Raw genomic sequence first — 17,458 nt, 5'->3', positions numbered from 1 at the left:
TCAGACACGCCCTCCCACAGACCACACCCCCGTCCTGAGAGCCGGACACGCCCTCCCACAGACCACACCCCCGTCCTGAGAGTCAGACACGCCCTCCCACAGACCACACCCCTGTCCTGAGAGCCGGACACACCCTCCCGCAGACCACGCCCCCGTCCTGAGAGCCGGACGCCCTCCCGCAGACCACGCCTCCGTCCTGAGAGCCGGACACACCCTCCCGCAGACCACGCCCCCGTCCTGAGAGCCGGACACCCTCCCGCTGACCACGCCCCCGTCCTGAGAGTCAGACACGCCCTCCCACAGACCACACCCCCGTCCTGAGAGCCGGACACGCCCTCCCGCTGACCACACCCCCGTCCTGAGAGCCGGACACGCCCTCCCGCAGACCACGCCTCTGTCCTGAGAGCCGGACACACCCTCCCGCAGACCACGCCCCCGTCCTGAGAGCCGGACACCCTCCCGCTGACCACGCCCCCGTCCTGAGAGCCGGACACGCCCTCCCGCTGACCACGCCCCCGTCCTGAGAGCCGGACACGCCCTCCCGCTGACCACGCCCCCGTCCTGAGAGTCGGACACGCCCTCCCGCAGACCACGCCCCCGTCCTGCCCCACTGCTGTGAGAGCCGGACACCCTCCCGCAGACCACGCCTCCGTCCTGAGAGCCGGACACGCCCTCCCACTGACCACACCCCCGTCCTGAGAGCCGGACACCCTCCCGCAGACCACACTCCCGTCCTGAGAGCCGGACACCCTCCCGCAGACCACGCCTCCGTCCTGAGAGCCGGACACGCCCTCCCACTGACCACGCCCCCGTCCTGAGAGCCGGACACGCCCTCCCGCAGACCACGCCCCCGTCCTGAGAGCCGGACACGCCCTCCCGCTGACCACACTCCCGTCCTGAGAGCCGGACACGCCCTCCCGCAGACCACGCCCCTGTCCTGAGAGCCGGACACGCCCTCCCGCTGACCACGCCCCCGTCCTGAGAGCCGGACACGCCCTCCCGCAGACCACGCCCCCGTCCTGAGAGTCGGACACGCCCTCCCGCAGACCACGCCCCTGTCCTGAGAGCCGGACACGCCCTCCCGCAGACTACGCCCCCGTCCTGAGAGCCGGACACACCCTCCCGCAGACCACGCCCCCGTCCTGAGAGCCGGACACACCCTCCCGCTGACCACGCCCCCGTCCTGAGAGCCGGACACGCCCTCCCGCAGACCACGCCCCCGTCCTGTGAGCCGGACACGCCCTCCCGCAGACCACGCCCCCAGTCTCAGCAGAGACTCAGAACCAGAGGAGATCAAGACTTACTGTTTTTTTAATCAAAGCTAAATAAATATCAAGCATTGGCTTAAATGACTTGATCGTGTAAAAACGGGGGAAATATTGGAAAGAAATATGGAAAATTATGGGGGGAAAAAACAAAAAATTTGGGGAGAAAATGGGGAGAACACACGTAAAAAAGAATTGGGGGAAATTTGGAAAAAATATGTTTTTTTTTCTTTTTTTTCTAGAAGGTCCCGGGTTCGATTCCCACCAGGACGGGGCCTTTCTGTGTGGAGTTTGCATGTTCTCCCCGTGTCTGCGTAGGTTTCCCCTACCACTAAAAACATGTACAATAGGTGAATCCGCCTGACCACTGCCCCAGCGGCATCGAAGGATGGGTTAAAAATGCAGAGGACACACTTCCCTACGGGGTCAATAAAGTAAACAAACAAACAAATACAAATGCAAATGAAATGAAAAGGAAGGAAAAGGAATAAATAAATCAATATTGCTGGGTTGCAGGTGACATCACAGCGTTCTAAAGGCCTATACTGTTATATAGATGAAAAAATATTTAGTTTTTGAGGACATTTTTGTACAGAGAGATCATGGACCCAGTGACTGATATTGATGATCATTTTTCTAATATTCTCTTTTTAGCTACGACTTGTGAAAGTGTAATGCTGTTAAAAGGAACAACTGGATCCTGCCCCCCCTTGGGTCCGGTGACAGCATCATATTCTGGAACCTGCAACCCAGCAATTGATCTGTTTTATGGTCTATATGACAAATAATTTACAACAGGTATCGATAAAAGTATCGTTAAAGCACCGGTATCGGAAAACAGTCCTATAGCCCTATAGTTATAGTAGTTCAGGAGGAATTATAGAAAGTTTAAATTATACTCTTGAGTTTTTCCCCCTCAACTGCTTCAAGCATGACCATATATGGGCGATTCCAGAGACGCCGTCTGTATCTATAATAATAAATCTTAAAGAGGGGGTATTCTGCTTTTTTCAGTCCCATAGCACCAGTCTATATCACACTACAGTGATGAGCAAACCTTCTGTTGGTCTGTAAATGCAGTAAATTAGAATAACTGCCTTGTATAAAATGTCTCTCTCAAAATGGCTGTAGTGAATGTCTTGAAATAGGCCTCTGTCTCTTTAAGAACCTCTGAGCCTTTCAGACACGCCCCCTCCACACGCTGTCTGTGGCATCAGTGGGGAGGGGGTTCTGCTGAGGAGCAGTGGTTGGTTACTCGGCTGGTGACGAAAGCTCGGAGGCGTCTCCAGGAGGTGGGGGCGTTCCTAGGAGGATTCGGGCAAACATATCCCTAAAATGGCCGCCATCAGAGTTTTTACAGATTACTCAAAAATACGTGCTTGTGGCAAGGCAACACTTCAGGCATGTTTTTAATGAGGGAATGACATAATAACATGATGTAAAGCTTGAAAAAGTCGATTTTGCAGAATACCCCCCCTTTAAACTATCGGCTATTTTAGAGATTTAAAACAAATTACCCATCCATCCATTCTTCCACTTGTCCGTTGCCGGTGGGGGCTGAGCTGCCTATATCACATGGCACCAGCCCCTTACGGCTCCTCCTGCAGGTGGTGGGTCCACAGAAGGACGGCCTCACAATTCTCAGGCCTGTTGGTTTGTCAAAAGGCTGAGAGAAAACAAATGACATCAAATTAAATGACTTAAAATATCATCTCCAGGGCAACCCCCTTCAAACCGGTATCGGACACAAAAATCCATATCGGTCCGGCCCTCGTTTGAACCTTACAGACCATTACAAGAAACCCGTTCCAAAGAGCTCTTCTCCCAAAGCGTTTCATCTCTCCATGTTCTGCTCCCCGTTCACCTGCAGCGTCTCCACAGTTTCTGAACCCAGAGCATTTTCTCCAGTTCAGCTTTACCCAAATCCTGTAGGCCAGTGTAGCACCTCATTTGAAAGATCTACAAAACTTATCTGAATGGATCTTTTCCCTCACGTCATCAGATTTTGTTTCCATCATTTTTGGGGGTGTTTTCAACTCATTTTTGTAACTTTTTTGTCAAATTGTTTGTAATTTTTTTTGCACTTTTTGTCACATTTGTCCTTTTTTCTTGTCGATTTTTTGTCAAATTTTGTATCACATTTTTGCCACTTTTTCATTATTTTTTCACAATTTTTTCGTCACTTTTTTGCCACTTTTTTATTTTTTCGTCGATTTTTTGTAAATTTTTCGTCACTTTTTTGTCACTTTTTTGCCACTTTCTTTGTTATTTTTTCGTAAATTTTTTGTAAATTTTTCGTCACATTTTTGCCACTTTTTTGTTATTTTTTTGTCAATTTTTTGTTAATTTTTCTTCACTTTTTTGTCACTTTTTTGCCACTTTCTTTGTTATTTTTTCGTCCATTTTTTTCTAAATTTTTTGTCATTTTTTGTCACTTTCTGTCCTTTTTTTGTCCTTTTTTGTCGATTGTTTTGTCAACTTTTTGTCACATTTTTGCAACATTCTTGTCATTTTTTTGTAAATTCCTTTGTAAATTTTTGCGACATTTTTGCCACTTTTTCATCATTTTTTTTGTCCATTTTTTGTCACATCTTCATCATTGTTTTCGTCTCAGTTCTGCCGCTATTTTCTCACCTTTTGTCCAGAAGCTTTTGGATTGGGGTAAAGCCAAACTTGGAGAAAATGTGCTCGTTTCAGGTGGGAGTTAAGGCGTTAAATCAAATCAGAATCGAAATATTAATCTCTCTCAAGTGCTTGATGTGGGGCGGGGGGGTGGTGAGCGCAGGGACCCGCCATGGGAGCTGAACATCGGCCCGCGACCCAAAATGAGTTTGACCCCCCCCTGCCCTAAAGGAAACCTGACTGTTTGGTTCAAGTCAGCGAAAATATCACCATAACAAACTCCTCCCCTCGTGTTTCCGGGACGAAATGAACTGGAAGCGTCTCCACGGTTTCTTTTCATCAGCTTTAAGACACTCACTTCACAGCCGTCCCGCCCTGATCAGTCACTCGCCGTTCAGTTTTCCTCGGCCGGTCACTCAGGACAAGCCTCACCGACGGCGCACACCGGTGTACAGACCACGGCTGTAAATACGTTTAATGACATTTACTTTTCTTATCTCTGAAATGTCCGATTTGTACTTTTGTGAGTTTTAAAGCACATTCTGACCGTACTGTTTCTTGTTCTGATCACCGCCTGGTTTGATGAATGTATTTTCACTGTTTTATTCCGTGTCAGTCACTTTACTGCCTGCAGAGGGCGCCACAGGCCAGTTAAAAACACCTGACCTGCCCCCATTTCGAGGCAGAGGACAGAACCTTTTGAGCCTTTGGAGCGACGTGGAATCGGCCAACAGGAGGCGCTGTGGGGGTTGCGAGAACTGCTTTTGCGAGTTTTTATATTAAGTTTAAATATGGGCTCGTTCTCAGTGGACTCGCCTCCGCCCTGAAAGCCCTGATGAATGTATCTCCAGCACTTACGCTCTACACTTTGTCACTGAAATCTATTTAAAAATGGGCAATGGTTTGTTTCTGTGAAGGTGACCGTGTTAAAGATATTTTCCTATTTGCCCTGAACATGTTTAAGAATAAAATGAATATGAAAAAATAAGAGATGTTCTGTGTTCGTTCTTGTTGTAAACACGTTCTTGGCCTGAAGGTTTTTATCACTTTATTGATTCTGAAAAAGAAGTAGAACTGAATCAATATTTTCACAGTGGAGTGGAGTTTAGTCCGTGTGCTTCAGGTCGGCCTGACTTTCTCCTTGTATGAGAAAGATGGAAAGACAGTCACAAAGAAGAAGCTAACAGGCTAACGGGCAAAGCTAACTGTGGGCTAGCGCCACTTAAACAGTGGCTGTGTCCGAATGTCCACACTATTTTTTTCATTTTCATTTCATTTTTTTATTTATTTCATTCATTTAAAAATGAAACCGCATTTAGCATGAATGAAAAGGAGCAGAAAGAAGTAAAAACGTATAATGTCTGCCCCTAATCAACACAAAATCATTTACAGTTCCAGTTCATTTAAATGTTAAACTGTCTCATGCAGCCGTCTTTTTTCTTTTCTTTTTTTTTCTTGTCCAAGACATCAAAACACAAAACACAAAATACAAAATACATAAATAAAGTTGATCTGCTACTCCGCAGTGTCATGTTTTTGTAACATTGGTACTTTTACATACTTCTTAAAGGAATGGGCCACCGTTTTTACATACTAAAATATGTTCTTACCTCACTTTAGTCGAGTTAATATATCCCCGTCTGGTCTTTGTCCGTGCGCTCTGCCAGGCAAACGGAGCACATACGCAGCCTCTCCCACATGTCATATAGCTCCAAAAAAGCTCACGATAGAAGCTACCAAGCTCTTCCACGTGTTCCCTATTTAAATAAAGTTACGTGAAGTGTTTTCTCCCCTGTTTAACTCCTACAGGTTATTGACGGAAGTGAGCGGGGAAGTCTTTAGGAGTTACTGCGTGGACGTTTTGCTCCTCGTATCATTACGCCTCACAATATAGTCCCCCTTTTTATCTGCTTATAAAATCGACATGTTACATTTCTGTGTAAATATACTTCGCATGAAAACACTTCACGTCACTTTATTTAAATAGGGAACACGTGGAAGAGCTTGGTAGCTTCTATCGTGAGCTTTTTTGGAGCTATGTGACATGTGGGAGAGGCTGCGTATGTGCTCCGTTTGCCTGGCAGAGCGCACGGACAAAGACCAGACGGGGATATATTAACTCGGCTAAAGTGAGGTAAGAACATATCTCAGTATGTAAAAACGGTGGCCTATTCCTTTAAAGGGTGCGTACCTATGTTCCCCGGGTGCGATTTTTTATTCGTAGGGGAGTTGGTACATCAACCGATCACAAGTCATGAGTAAAACAGAATCAATGTATCGGTCAGCTTAACCCTGACCCTGACCTAGCCACTAACCTTAAGGATAGTGGGCTGGTGCCTAATCTTAATCAATAGTAGTGGGGGAACATAGGTACCGGGGAACATAGGTACCGTGGAACATAGGTACCGGGGAACATAGGGCTGACCCCCTTCTTAAACACATCAACGGACTTAGAAGTTTGAACTTTACAATCAAGACTGTTCCACAGAGCGACTCCTTTGATTGAGAAACATCTTTCCTTTGCTGCCGATTGAAACCTGGGTTTTGTAAAAACCTCAGTACCTTTTAGTTCATATCTGCTTTTTCTCTTATTGAATCTGTTTTGTAACGTATTTGGTAAACTTTCCAGGTGAGCTTTATACATGTTTTTTGAAAGGCTAAACTACTAATTCCCTATATAGTGACTATATAGTGACTATATAGTCACTATATAGTCACTATATAGTGCTCACGCCATTTTGTAGGGGTGTCCGAATGTCCAGTGAGAAAAAAGTAGTCCCCTCAAAATTTCCCACAATGCATCTCAAAAAGTAGTGAGCATCGATGGTCACTAAACGGGTCAATATAGACCACAATGCATTGCGAGAGTGGGAGAAGAGCCTGACAGAGACAGGTCTTTGAACTAAACAACACGACTGAAGTAAATCCGCTGTTTCAGTCGTGTGTTTGTGTTTGTGATGAATAAACAAACTAAATATAAACGGTTACGGTGAAAAGATGCTAACGTTAGCTGCTAACCTTTAGCTTGAGCTGTTAAATGACCGATAGCTTCATGCTAACGTTAGCTGCTAACCTTTAGCTTGAGCTGTTAAATGACCGACAGCTTCCTCTCGAATAATCCAAGTCATTCACGTAAAATCCATGTGAAGTAAAAGCGTATCTGACGTATTTATCCATAAATATTCCACTGTCTCTGAGTTTGGTCTTTATCACAGAAATACTTTATTCCCGGAGTTTATTGAACTTTTAGCAGATGAAGTCACTCAATCTGCTGGTGTTCGGACACCGGGCTCTGACCGACTTTCGGCATCTCTGAGCTCACGCTGGAGAGACTTTTTTTTGTCCTTTTTTTGTGATGATAGTAACGCCTGTAAAAGTGCCAAAACAGGCGTTATGTTTCATAAAATAAACGTTTGTAACAATAAATAAATTCAGATTTACATTTTAATTTAAATTTCTGTAGATGCACCGCGCGTGACGTCACGCAGCGCGGAGAAAGTCGTGTCTTGTGTCCGAATCGTCAACAGAATCAGTGACTATATAGTGCGGGCCTATGTAGTGAATGAGGGGTTAGGGACTAGGGTGGACATTCGGACACAGCCAAACACAATCACAAAGAAGAAGCTAACAGGCTAACTGGCAAAGCTAACTGCGGGCTAGCACCACTTAAACAGTATTTACAGCCAAGTTTGAGTGAAACAAATGATCTCCATTGTGTAACTGGATGAACAACATCCCTCTGTCCCTTTGTCTTTTCTGTCAGTGTAGTATTTACTCTCACGGACGATTAATGAGTAAAAAACACAACATGCTACGACACCTGCAGTGGCGCTTACGGCCTCTAGGGGCATAAACTACTTAGTACTGCTTTGAAGGAACAGGCCACCGTCTTCCCAGGCTTCAGTCCTCAAAGTCACACTTGTCCCGACTTGAATAACTCGTTAGTAAATCCAGAGGAAGAAGAGAAAGAGCAGGAAAACGAAGGTGGCGAAGATGTAGAAGAAGAAGAAGTATCGGTTTATGATCTTGGTTTTCTGGGCCCAGTATCCGCTCGGCTTCTCCTCGTCGTTCCCTCGCTTCAGGATCAGAGACAGAGATTCTTTCAGGTCCTTCAGCTCCGACGCCACCAGCTCCAGAGAAACCTCATCCGCCAGCGAGTCCTGGAACAAAGCACAGACGCAGAGGGGAAGAGGCTCAAACTGTACTTTACCATCTCAGTAAGAGAAAGATGGGCAACGTTTAATCTCTAATGAAGAGAAAAGTAAAAAAAAAACTGCACCTTGTTGTCCATAAAGTCGTCAGTTGTGGGTAAGAACTTGTTCTTAACAGCTGAGAGAAGACATGAGTTCATATTAGTAACATGATCGTATAACAGGGGAAGCTTCAGGATGGAAAACTCACTGTGGATCTGCGGAGACTCCGGTTCGCTGCTCTCCGAGTCTTTGTTGATGAGGTAAACCACGAGGATGGACTCCAGGAGGCTGAGGAGCATCAGGGAGAAGATCCCGAGGCAGTACACGGCTGGAGGAACAGGACAAACGGAGGTCAGGGCCGAACTATGAGGAAACAGACACTGAGCCGGGCCTGAGCCTTCAGCCATTTTAGATCTGACTGCTGCTTTTGACACAGTTGACACAATTCTTTTAAATCGCTTGGAAAACTGTGTTGGTGTCAGGGGGACTGCTTTAAAATGGTTCAAGTCCTACCTCTTGGAGAGATCTTTTGCGGTAAGGCTGGGAGACTCCACATCTTCCTCCGCTCCCCTTTACTGTGGAGTTCCTCAGGGTTCTATACTTGCGCCTGTACTGTTTGCACTTTATATTTTCCCACTAAATGAAATATTCCAAAGGCACGGCGTCGCTTACCACTTTTACGCAGACGACTGCCAAATCTATATGCCTTTGAAGAAACATGGTAGGTCCCCCCTGACACCTCTACTCCAGTGTTTGAGTGACGTCAAGGTCTGGTTGGCTCAAAACCTTTTAAGTCTCAATGAAAACAAGACTGAAATTGTTGTGTTTGGCTCCATGGACCCTTCAAATGACCTGGGCCGTCTTAAACACCGTGTTCGCTCTTCAGCCACCAGCCTTGGCGTCATTGTTGACTCCGATTTTAAACTTCACAAGCAAATCAGTGCTGTTGTTAAAGCCAGCTGTTTTCACCTTCGTCTTTTAACAAAAGTTAAACCTTTTTTATCTTTTAAGAACTTTGAGCAAGTCGTGCACGCTTTTATTTCAACTCGCCTGGACGACTGTGACGCACTTTACACAGGCATAAGTCAGTTTAACAGGAACCAAAAAGTATGAGCACATCTCCCCCATTCTTGCGTCGTTGCACTGGCTTCCTGTTAATTTTAGAATTAATTTTAAGATTTTATTGTTTGTTTTTAAAGCTTTGAATGGTCTGGCCCCTCAGTACATCAAGGACCTCATCCACATTTACACACCGTTGCGCGCTCTGAGGTCTGAGGGCCGGCTCCAGCTCGTGGTGCCCAGGACTAAGACCAGAGGGGACAGAGCGTTCTCTGGGGTCGGCCCTAAGCTGTGGAACGCTCTGCCCCCCCACGTCCGAACGGCCCCCACCGTGGAGTGTCTTAAAACCCACTTTTATTCTCTGGCTTTTAACACCATGTGAGTTGTGTGGTCCTCTGTGTGTTTTATTTGTGTGGTTTCATCTAATTTTAAATTTTTACTTTTTTAAAATTTTTGTTTTAATGTTTTATTCTTATTGTTTTTATTTTCTTGTGCAACACTTTGGAAACTCTTGTTTATGAAATGTGCTATAGAAATAAAGTTGGATTGGATTGAGCCTGAGCCGGGCCTGAGCCGTGTCAGACCCGGGCCTGAGCTGGGCCTGAGCCGTGTCAGACCCGGGCCTGAGCTGGGCCTGAGCCGTGTCAGACCCGGGCCTGAGCCGGGCCTCACCGATGAGGGGGATGCGGTTGGACGAGGACGGCAGGATGTCGTTGAGCAGCAGCTGCATCACGGTCACGGCCAGGAGCACCGTGATCTTAAAGCCCAGTTTCTCTCCTCCGGTGTCCGACATCAGGAACGAGGCCAGGTCCAGGAACAGGAAGAACAGCACCGGGAACAGGAAGTTCACCATGTAGAGGACGGAGCGGCGCTGCATGTTGATCTGAGGACAGACAGAGCAGAAAACTACAAAGTCTTCATCACTGGAGGTCGGAGCCGATCGTGTGGCAGTTTCACCGTTATGGCTTTTACAACAAGCCCCGCCCGCGCTCTCACACCGTGATCTGCTGTGTTTACTTCACTGTTAGTTCAGTTCATGTTCACATGTTTGACAGAGGTCATTTTTACACTACAATATTTAGTCAGGATTTTAATCAAAGTGATATTGACTAAAATATGACTAAATACAAATAAAAAGATGAGACTATGGCAATGGCAATGGCAACTTTATTTATAATGCACTTTAAAACAACTGACCAAAGTGCTACAAAGGTCAAACATAACATAAAATACAACATAAAAGGTGCATCAAAGACAAATGAATAAAATCTGGTAAAATGTCAAAAACTCAGGCTGTGTTAAAAGCCAAAGTGAACAAGTGCGTTTTAAGAACAGATTTAAAAACGGGCACAGAAGAAGCCTGTCTTATGTGCAGGGGCAACTCGTTCCATAATTTTGGTGCAGCCACGGCAAAAGCCCGATCCCCTCTGAGCTTTCGTTCGGTCTTTGGGACGCTGAGGAGGAGCTGATCAGCCGACCTGAGAGACCGTGAAGGCTTGTACGGGTGTAAGAGCTCAGAGAGGTGCAGCGGGGTGACACCGTTAAGACATTTAAAAACAAACAGAAGCAGTTTAAAATGGATCCTAAAGTGCACAGGCAGCCAGTGAAGTGAGGATAAAATGGGGGTGATGTGGTCAAATTTTCGTGTACCAGTTAAAAGACGTGCCGCTGCATTTTGCACGAGCTGCAGTCGAGAGACACAGGACTAAAATCCTCCAAACGTCCCATGACGTCTGAAAGAGCCACAGCTCTGAGCTTTGTTCATGTGGCTGAAGCTCCATGAAGCAGAGGATTAAATATGATTATAAGACATATTGTAAATGCAAAATCGACTAAGTTAATTATAGATTTACTTCACTAAACTAACATGTAATTAGTCAACTAAAAGTAGACTGAAAGTGAAAAAAAGATCATTTACAACATTGTGACTTATGAAACTAACTTAAAATATGTTGTAAAAATGGACACTGCAGTGAACCACTCGTTGCTGTGGTCCGACGAGACCACCGGCTCCAGCCCAGAGCAGTCGATCACAGTCAGAGTGAAACCCCCTGAATGATGCTTCACACAACAACAACATGAAATAATGTAAGTAAGTAAGTGCTTTATTGTCATTGTACAAACGTACAACAAAATAGTGCTCAGGTGTTAGTCCTGAGCCGCTGTGGCTGAGCCGCGCTGCCACTGTGGGCCGACCTGACCCGCATGACCTGGAAGGCCGGGGAAACTGTAGCATCTGGCAGAAACCTGGCTGCAGAGGGCAGCCTCTGATCTTCTGATCCTCTGATCTTCTGCAGCGCCTCCTGGGTTTGTATAATATACAGATTGTTATAATAATATTACTGTATACAAATCTACAGCCAGAGCGTCTGCGGAGCCTCCAAAGCTCCACTAAAAGTTCACAAACGATTTCACCCTTTCGCCCTTCAGACTATAACTGTACGATCAGAGGAACTGAGGAGGAGGTCAGAGGTCGCTCACAGCGGGCTCTTGACGACATTAAAACTGAGTTTGCTGACTTATTATTGTATTACTAAATATATGATGTTCATATTAGCACCAGGCCTGGATCTTAATAGACCTAAAGTGGACTAAAGTGTGTCTAATGTGGACGTAAATGTGTTACTAAAGCGTACACGCCCGCCGCCAGACGCTAGTTTGGTGACAGGGTTCAGAGTGCAGCTCTGAGCTGAGGAGGACACTGTCGTCCTGAGTGCACTGACCACAGAAGCTTTGATCTGCTGTGAGTCTCTGACCAAACGTTCTCCAGAGGAAACTCAAATGCAGTCTGATCCGAGAGCGGACACGTTCTCGACCACAACAGAGTCTAGACTGAGAAAGAGTCATGTCCACAAATGCATCGTCTGAGTGTCAGGAAGGAAACGGTTACTGGAAACATCCTCGATATCATTTATTATATTTATTTATAATATTACATTATAAATAATTATATATGTAAGAAAAACCACTGCAATCACATCATTATTTTAGCTTGGTTACATGTGGATTAACCTCTTAACTCCCGTCTGAACCGAGAGGATCTTTTTTTTCACGTCATCAGATTTTTTTTCCATCATTTTTTTGTTGGGTATTCAACTCAGTTTTGTAACTTTTTGGTCATTTTTTTGTCATTTTTTGTCAAATTTGTGTCATTTTTTTGTCACATTTTTGTTATTTTTTGGTCAATTTTTTGTCATTTTTTGGTCAATTTTTTATCAAATTTTTGTCACATTTTTGTCATTTTTTTGTCGTTTTTTCATCAATTTTTCATCACTTTTTTGTCACATTTCCATCATTGTTTTCGTCTCAGTTTTGGTGCAATTTCCACAGCTTTTTTCCAGAAGCTTTTGGATTGGGGTAAAGCCAAACTGGAGAAAATGTGCTCGGTTCAGGTGGGAGTTAAGGGATTAAAGGGACTTTAAAAAATAAAAATAAACTGCAGCACTCATCATGGCCACTTGAGGGCGTCAGCTGCCTTTGTACAGTATCAGCATGGCATAACTGTAACTGATGCAAAGGAAAATCTGCCTTCCTTCCACCTTTACTTCGCCCCTCTCTCTCCTTCCTTCCTCCCTCCCTTCCTTCCTTCCTTGGTGAAATATCCTTAATTTGAGTAATAACTTTATAGAGGTGTGACTTGTCTGCTTGATGAGCCGTTTTTGTCCCGTAGAAACTCACGGTGTAAACGATGACGTCCTGGTCCACCTCGAAGCTGCTGACCGTGTCGTTGGTGACCTTTATGTCGAGGAACAGCCACTCGAACTGAGTCCTCATCTTCTCCCGCGTCCAGGCCGAGACCTTCTCCCTGTCCATCACCGCCGTAATACTCAGCTCGTCCACTGGGGGGAGACACTGGCTTTAGGGCTGGATACTGTGACATTTATTTCCCCCGATACCAGGACTTTAACCATACCTGCTTTTGGGTACCGGTGCCTTAACGGTACTTTTTTCGATCCCTAAGTTATTTTAATTGAGAAAATCCTAAAACGTCAAAACAGAAAGAACACAGGAGCAGCAGCGTCACCTGTAACTTCATGTTTTGAGCAGATTTCCCACTTAAGCGTTGATAAAAAGAGAGTTTGGACATTGTGCCGATGTACGATGTCATTATCCATTGTGATGGACGAGCAACATCATGATGGAGAGCCGCCATCGTGAGGCCACGCCCCCTCCTGTCAGAAACAGGCACTGGTCTTCTGTGGCCTTGTAAACCTACAAACTTTGCAGGGATTTCACTGTAAATTCAATCACGGATATAAGTAATATGCACGATAGTGTCAGTACCTGCCAGAAGACATGATTTGTTAGCTGTAATATCAAAGTAAAGACGCAGCGGCTCTATTTGACACGCGTCTCTCTCTCTCTCTCTCTCTCTCTCTCTCTCTCTCTCTCTCTCTCTCTCTCTCTCTCTCTCTCTCTCTCTCTCTCTCTCTCTCTCTCTCTCTCTCTCTCTCTAATAAGCTTCACTTTAACACTGCGTGGTCTCGCTTTGCTTTGTACGAAAACTAAACAGTTTTACAAATGATGAAATGCTCCCACATCGGAGCTAGCTGAGCGCGCATGGGTTTAGATATCTTCACGAAGGACCGAGAGAGGAGGTACGAGGTTACGAGCTCACGGACCGGGCGGCGCGTGGAGCGGCGACGCAAACGTGGACATGTTGTCCCGTTCACCCACGGTTTCTGAAACATTACGTTAAAAATGCAAATAATAAGCTCCGATTTACATTTGTATTACTGTGATAAGAGCCTTGGAGTTCACGCTCTGAATAAGTCATTCTCCGACTTTACGCATGAATTTTAACAAATTTCTTTTTCAAAAGTCGTGTTCCGTGACTCTGTTCAGATCATGTTTAGTTTAGATCCATTTATCCTGCAATATCACATTTTTCCTAACATAAATAATATGCAGCTTCTATGTGGGCTATGTGAATGTCTTTAAAAATGCTTATAATGAGAAATGGACGATATCGTCGTCCATCATGATGGTTCACTGTAAACATCGTCAACGGCCAATTAAGGGAACATCGCCCAACCCGAACTGAGCTGTTCCACAAAGTGAAGGCTCCACACATCAAAGATCTGTTCCACAGTGAGAGCACTCACTCTGTCACTGATCATTTACCAAAACTGTTCCAAAAATGTCTAATGCACAGTGAGCGCTCACTTTATCCACAAACAATCTTTGATCTGGAGTTTAGTAACAACAGCAGTAACTTCAGGCTCTGTGAGGCTAAAGCTGATGGGTTTGTTGCCATCACTGCTTTTCTCTTTGTCTAAAAGCTCTAGTTTCTTATTCAGTCGTGGTTTAGTCCTGGTTTAGTCCTGGCTCAGTCCGCAGCTGATAATGACTAAAGTGTAGTAAGAAAACATCTGCATTTGCGCTGAAGCTGCTCATGAGTTCAGGCTTTTTTAGACTTACGGAGGACTTAAATTAGCACCGATAGCGCCCCCTACTGGAGCTTTTCGGTCGTCCTCACCTGAGTGGATGGCGGACTTGAAGGTCAGGTTGCAGCTCTGAGTGTCGAAGGGGAAGCGATAAACGTGCATCTTACAGGAGCTGGTGACCACGCGGTCCGACAGGAGCTCCACCAGCCCGTCCGAGTAAATGGAGAGGAACGGGACCACGGACAACTGGCCCTTCTCTGTGCTGAGGGGAGAGGAAAGGAGGTACATCAGGAGGTACATCAGGAGGTACATCAGGGAGTACATCAGGAAGTACATCAGGAAGTACATCAGGAAGTACATCAGGAAGTACATGAGGAAATACTCGTTCTGACCCAGAAAAGGTAAAGAGTGACTTACACCTCCTCGATGACGAGGTCCGGCTTCCACAGAGTGTCTGACGGGACGGTGATCTTGTTCATCCCGCAGTGATTGGAAGGGTCCCACATGATGTTCTCGTTGATCCAGCTCTGCACAAAGACATCACAGATCAGAGAGGGGTTGGCAGAGGGGGGATGTTTGGTCCTCGCTCAGACAGAGCCGGGGCAGGGGGACGTTTGGTCCTCGCTCAGACGGAGCCGGGGCAGGGGGTCGTTTGGTCCTCGCTCAGACGGAGCCGGGGCAGGAGGACGTTTGGTCCTCACTCAGATGGAGCCGGGGCACGTTTGGTCCTCACTCAGACGGAGCTGGGGCACGTTTGGTCCTCACTCAGATGGAGCCGGGGCACGTTTGGTCCTCGCTCAGACGGAGCCGGGGCAGGGGGTCGTTTGGTCCTCGCTCAGACGGAGCCGGGGCACGTTTGGTCCTCACTCAGACGGAGCTGGGGCACGTTTGGTCCTCAATCAGATGGAGCCGGGGCACGTTTGGTCCTCGCTCAGACGGAGCCGGGGCAGGGGGTCGTTTGGTCCTCGCTCAGACGGAGCTGGGGCACGTTTGGTCCTCACTCAGACGGAGCTGGGGCACGTTTGGTCCTCACTCAGATGGAGCCGGGGCACGTTTGGTCCTCGCTCAGACGGAGCCGGGGCAGGGGGTCGTTTGGTCCTCGCTCAGACGGAGCCGGGGCAGGAGGACGTTTGGTCCTCACTCAGATGGAGCCGGGGCACGTTTGGTCCTCACTCAGACGGAGCTGGGGCACGTTTGGTCCTCACTCAGATGGAGCCGGGGCACGTTTGGTCCTCGCTCAGACGGAGCCGGGGCAGGGGGTCGTTTGGTCCTCGCTCAGACGGAGCCGGGGCAGGAGGACGTTTGGTCCTCACTCAGATGGAGCCGGGGCACGTTTGGTCCTCACTCAGACGGAGCTGGGGCACGTTTGGTCCTCACTCAGATGGAGCCGGGGCACGTTTGGTCCTCGCTCAGACGGAGCCGGGGCAGGGGGTCGTTTGGTCCTCGCTCAGACGGAGCCGGGGCAGGAGGACGTTTGGTCCTCACTCAGATGGAGCCGGGGCACGTTTGGTCCTCACTCAGATGGAGCCGGGGCACGTTTGGTCCTCGCTCAGACGGAGCCGGGGCAGGGGGTCGTTTGGTCCTCGCTCAGACGGAGCCGGGGCAGGAGGACGTTTGGTCCTCGCTCAGACGGAGCTGGGGAACGTTTGGTCCTCGCTCAGACAGAGCCGGGGCAGGGGAACGTTTGGTCCTCACTCAGATGGAGCCGGAGCCGGGGCACGTTTGGTCCTCGCTCAGACGGAGCCGGGGCAGGGGGTCGTTTGGTCCTCGCTCAGACGGAGCCGGGGCAGGAGGACGTTTGGTCCTCACTCAGACGGAGCCGGGGCAGGAGGACGTTTGGTCCTCACTCAGACGGAGCTGGGGCACTTTTGGTCCTCGCTCAGACGGAGCTGGGGAACGTTTGGTCCTCGCTCAGACAGAGCCGGGGCAGGGGGACGTTTGGTCCTCACTCAGAGGGAGCCGGGGCGGGGGGACGTTTGGTCCTCACTCAGAGGGAGCCGGGGCGGGGGGACGTTTGGTCCTCACTCAGACGGACCCGGGGCGGGGGGACGTTTGGTCCTCACTCAGACGGACCCGGGGCAGGGGGACGTTTGGCCCTCGCTCAGACTGAGCCGGGGCACATTTGGCCCTCACTCAGACTGAGCCGGGGCACATTTGGCCCTCGCTCAGACTGAGCCGGGGCCGTTCTTTATCAAACAGACCGGCTTATCATCAACATTATGTCCACTATGTTAAAGCTGAACCTCACCATGAACGTCCAGACGCAGGTCACACACGTCTGGTCCGTTTCCCTCTGTGAAGAAAAGATAAAAACACGTGTTGTTTCTCACTGAGGGAACATCGTAAACAAGGCTGAACTTTAACCCAGGAGCGCGACTCACCACGTCCAGGATGGCGTACAGCACCACCTCCAGGTAAACCCGGAGCGAGTCCGTGTGGTTCTTCACGGGCCGGGACATCTTGAAGCGCTCGGCCCACGTCAGGCTCAGAGCTCCGATCAGGCTGTCGTACGTGCAGGCGTCGCCTCCGGGCAAGAATTCACTCTCCTCCTCCACTCCGAACGAGACATCGCCCGGATCTGTGGAAAGACTCTGATTCACTCTGTTCTTCACCGGGACGTTATTTAAAATGCTAAAAACCAGGTCACCCTTTACCAGTGCCGTTGTCCGCACCGTGCTCCGGGTCGAGAATGGGCGGGGCTATAGCGGCGGGTGTGGGACGGGGGGGAGGAGGGGGGGGCCTGGGTCGTGTGTTCCCTTTGGGGCGACTGATAACGATGGACGCCCCCTGAACGCCTCCTGAGGACACAAGACAAATACTTGAGAATAATGTGACAGCGCCCCCTAGAGGTGCTCAGTGACAAAGAAGAAAAATACTGTAGGTCTAGAGTTTATAGAGACTTTATACGTCTGTGAAATGAACATGGCTGCTC

General features: G+C 47.9%; 1 long non-coding RNA gene across 1 annotated transcript; it reads right to left on the bottom strand.

Annotated features, from left to right (window-relative positions):
* Window positions 1-15,025: 15,025 nt before the first annotated feature.
* Window positions 15,026-17,053, bottom strand: LOC306979091. Its single transcript, XR_013793939.1, has 3 exons — window positions 16,908-17,053; window positions 16,775-16,819; window positions 15,026-15,053 (listed from the first exon to the last, which is right to left on the bottom strand). It is a non-coding gene; the product is annotated as an uncharacterized lncRNA (long non-coding RNA).
* Between the last annotated feature and the right edge of the window lie 405 nt (window positions 17,054-17,458).

Source organism: Gobius niger, assembly GCF_951799975.1.
Source record: "Gobius niger genome assembly, chromosome: 19".
Classification (NCBI taxonomy): Eukaryota; Metazoa; Chordata; class Actinopteri; order Gobiiformes; family Gobiidae; genus Gobius; species Gobius niger.
This window is presented reverse-complemented; position numbering and strand designations above follow the sequence as displayed.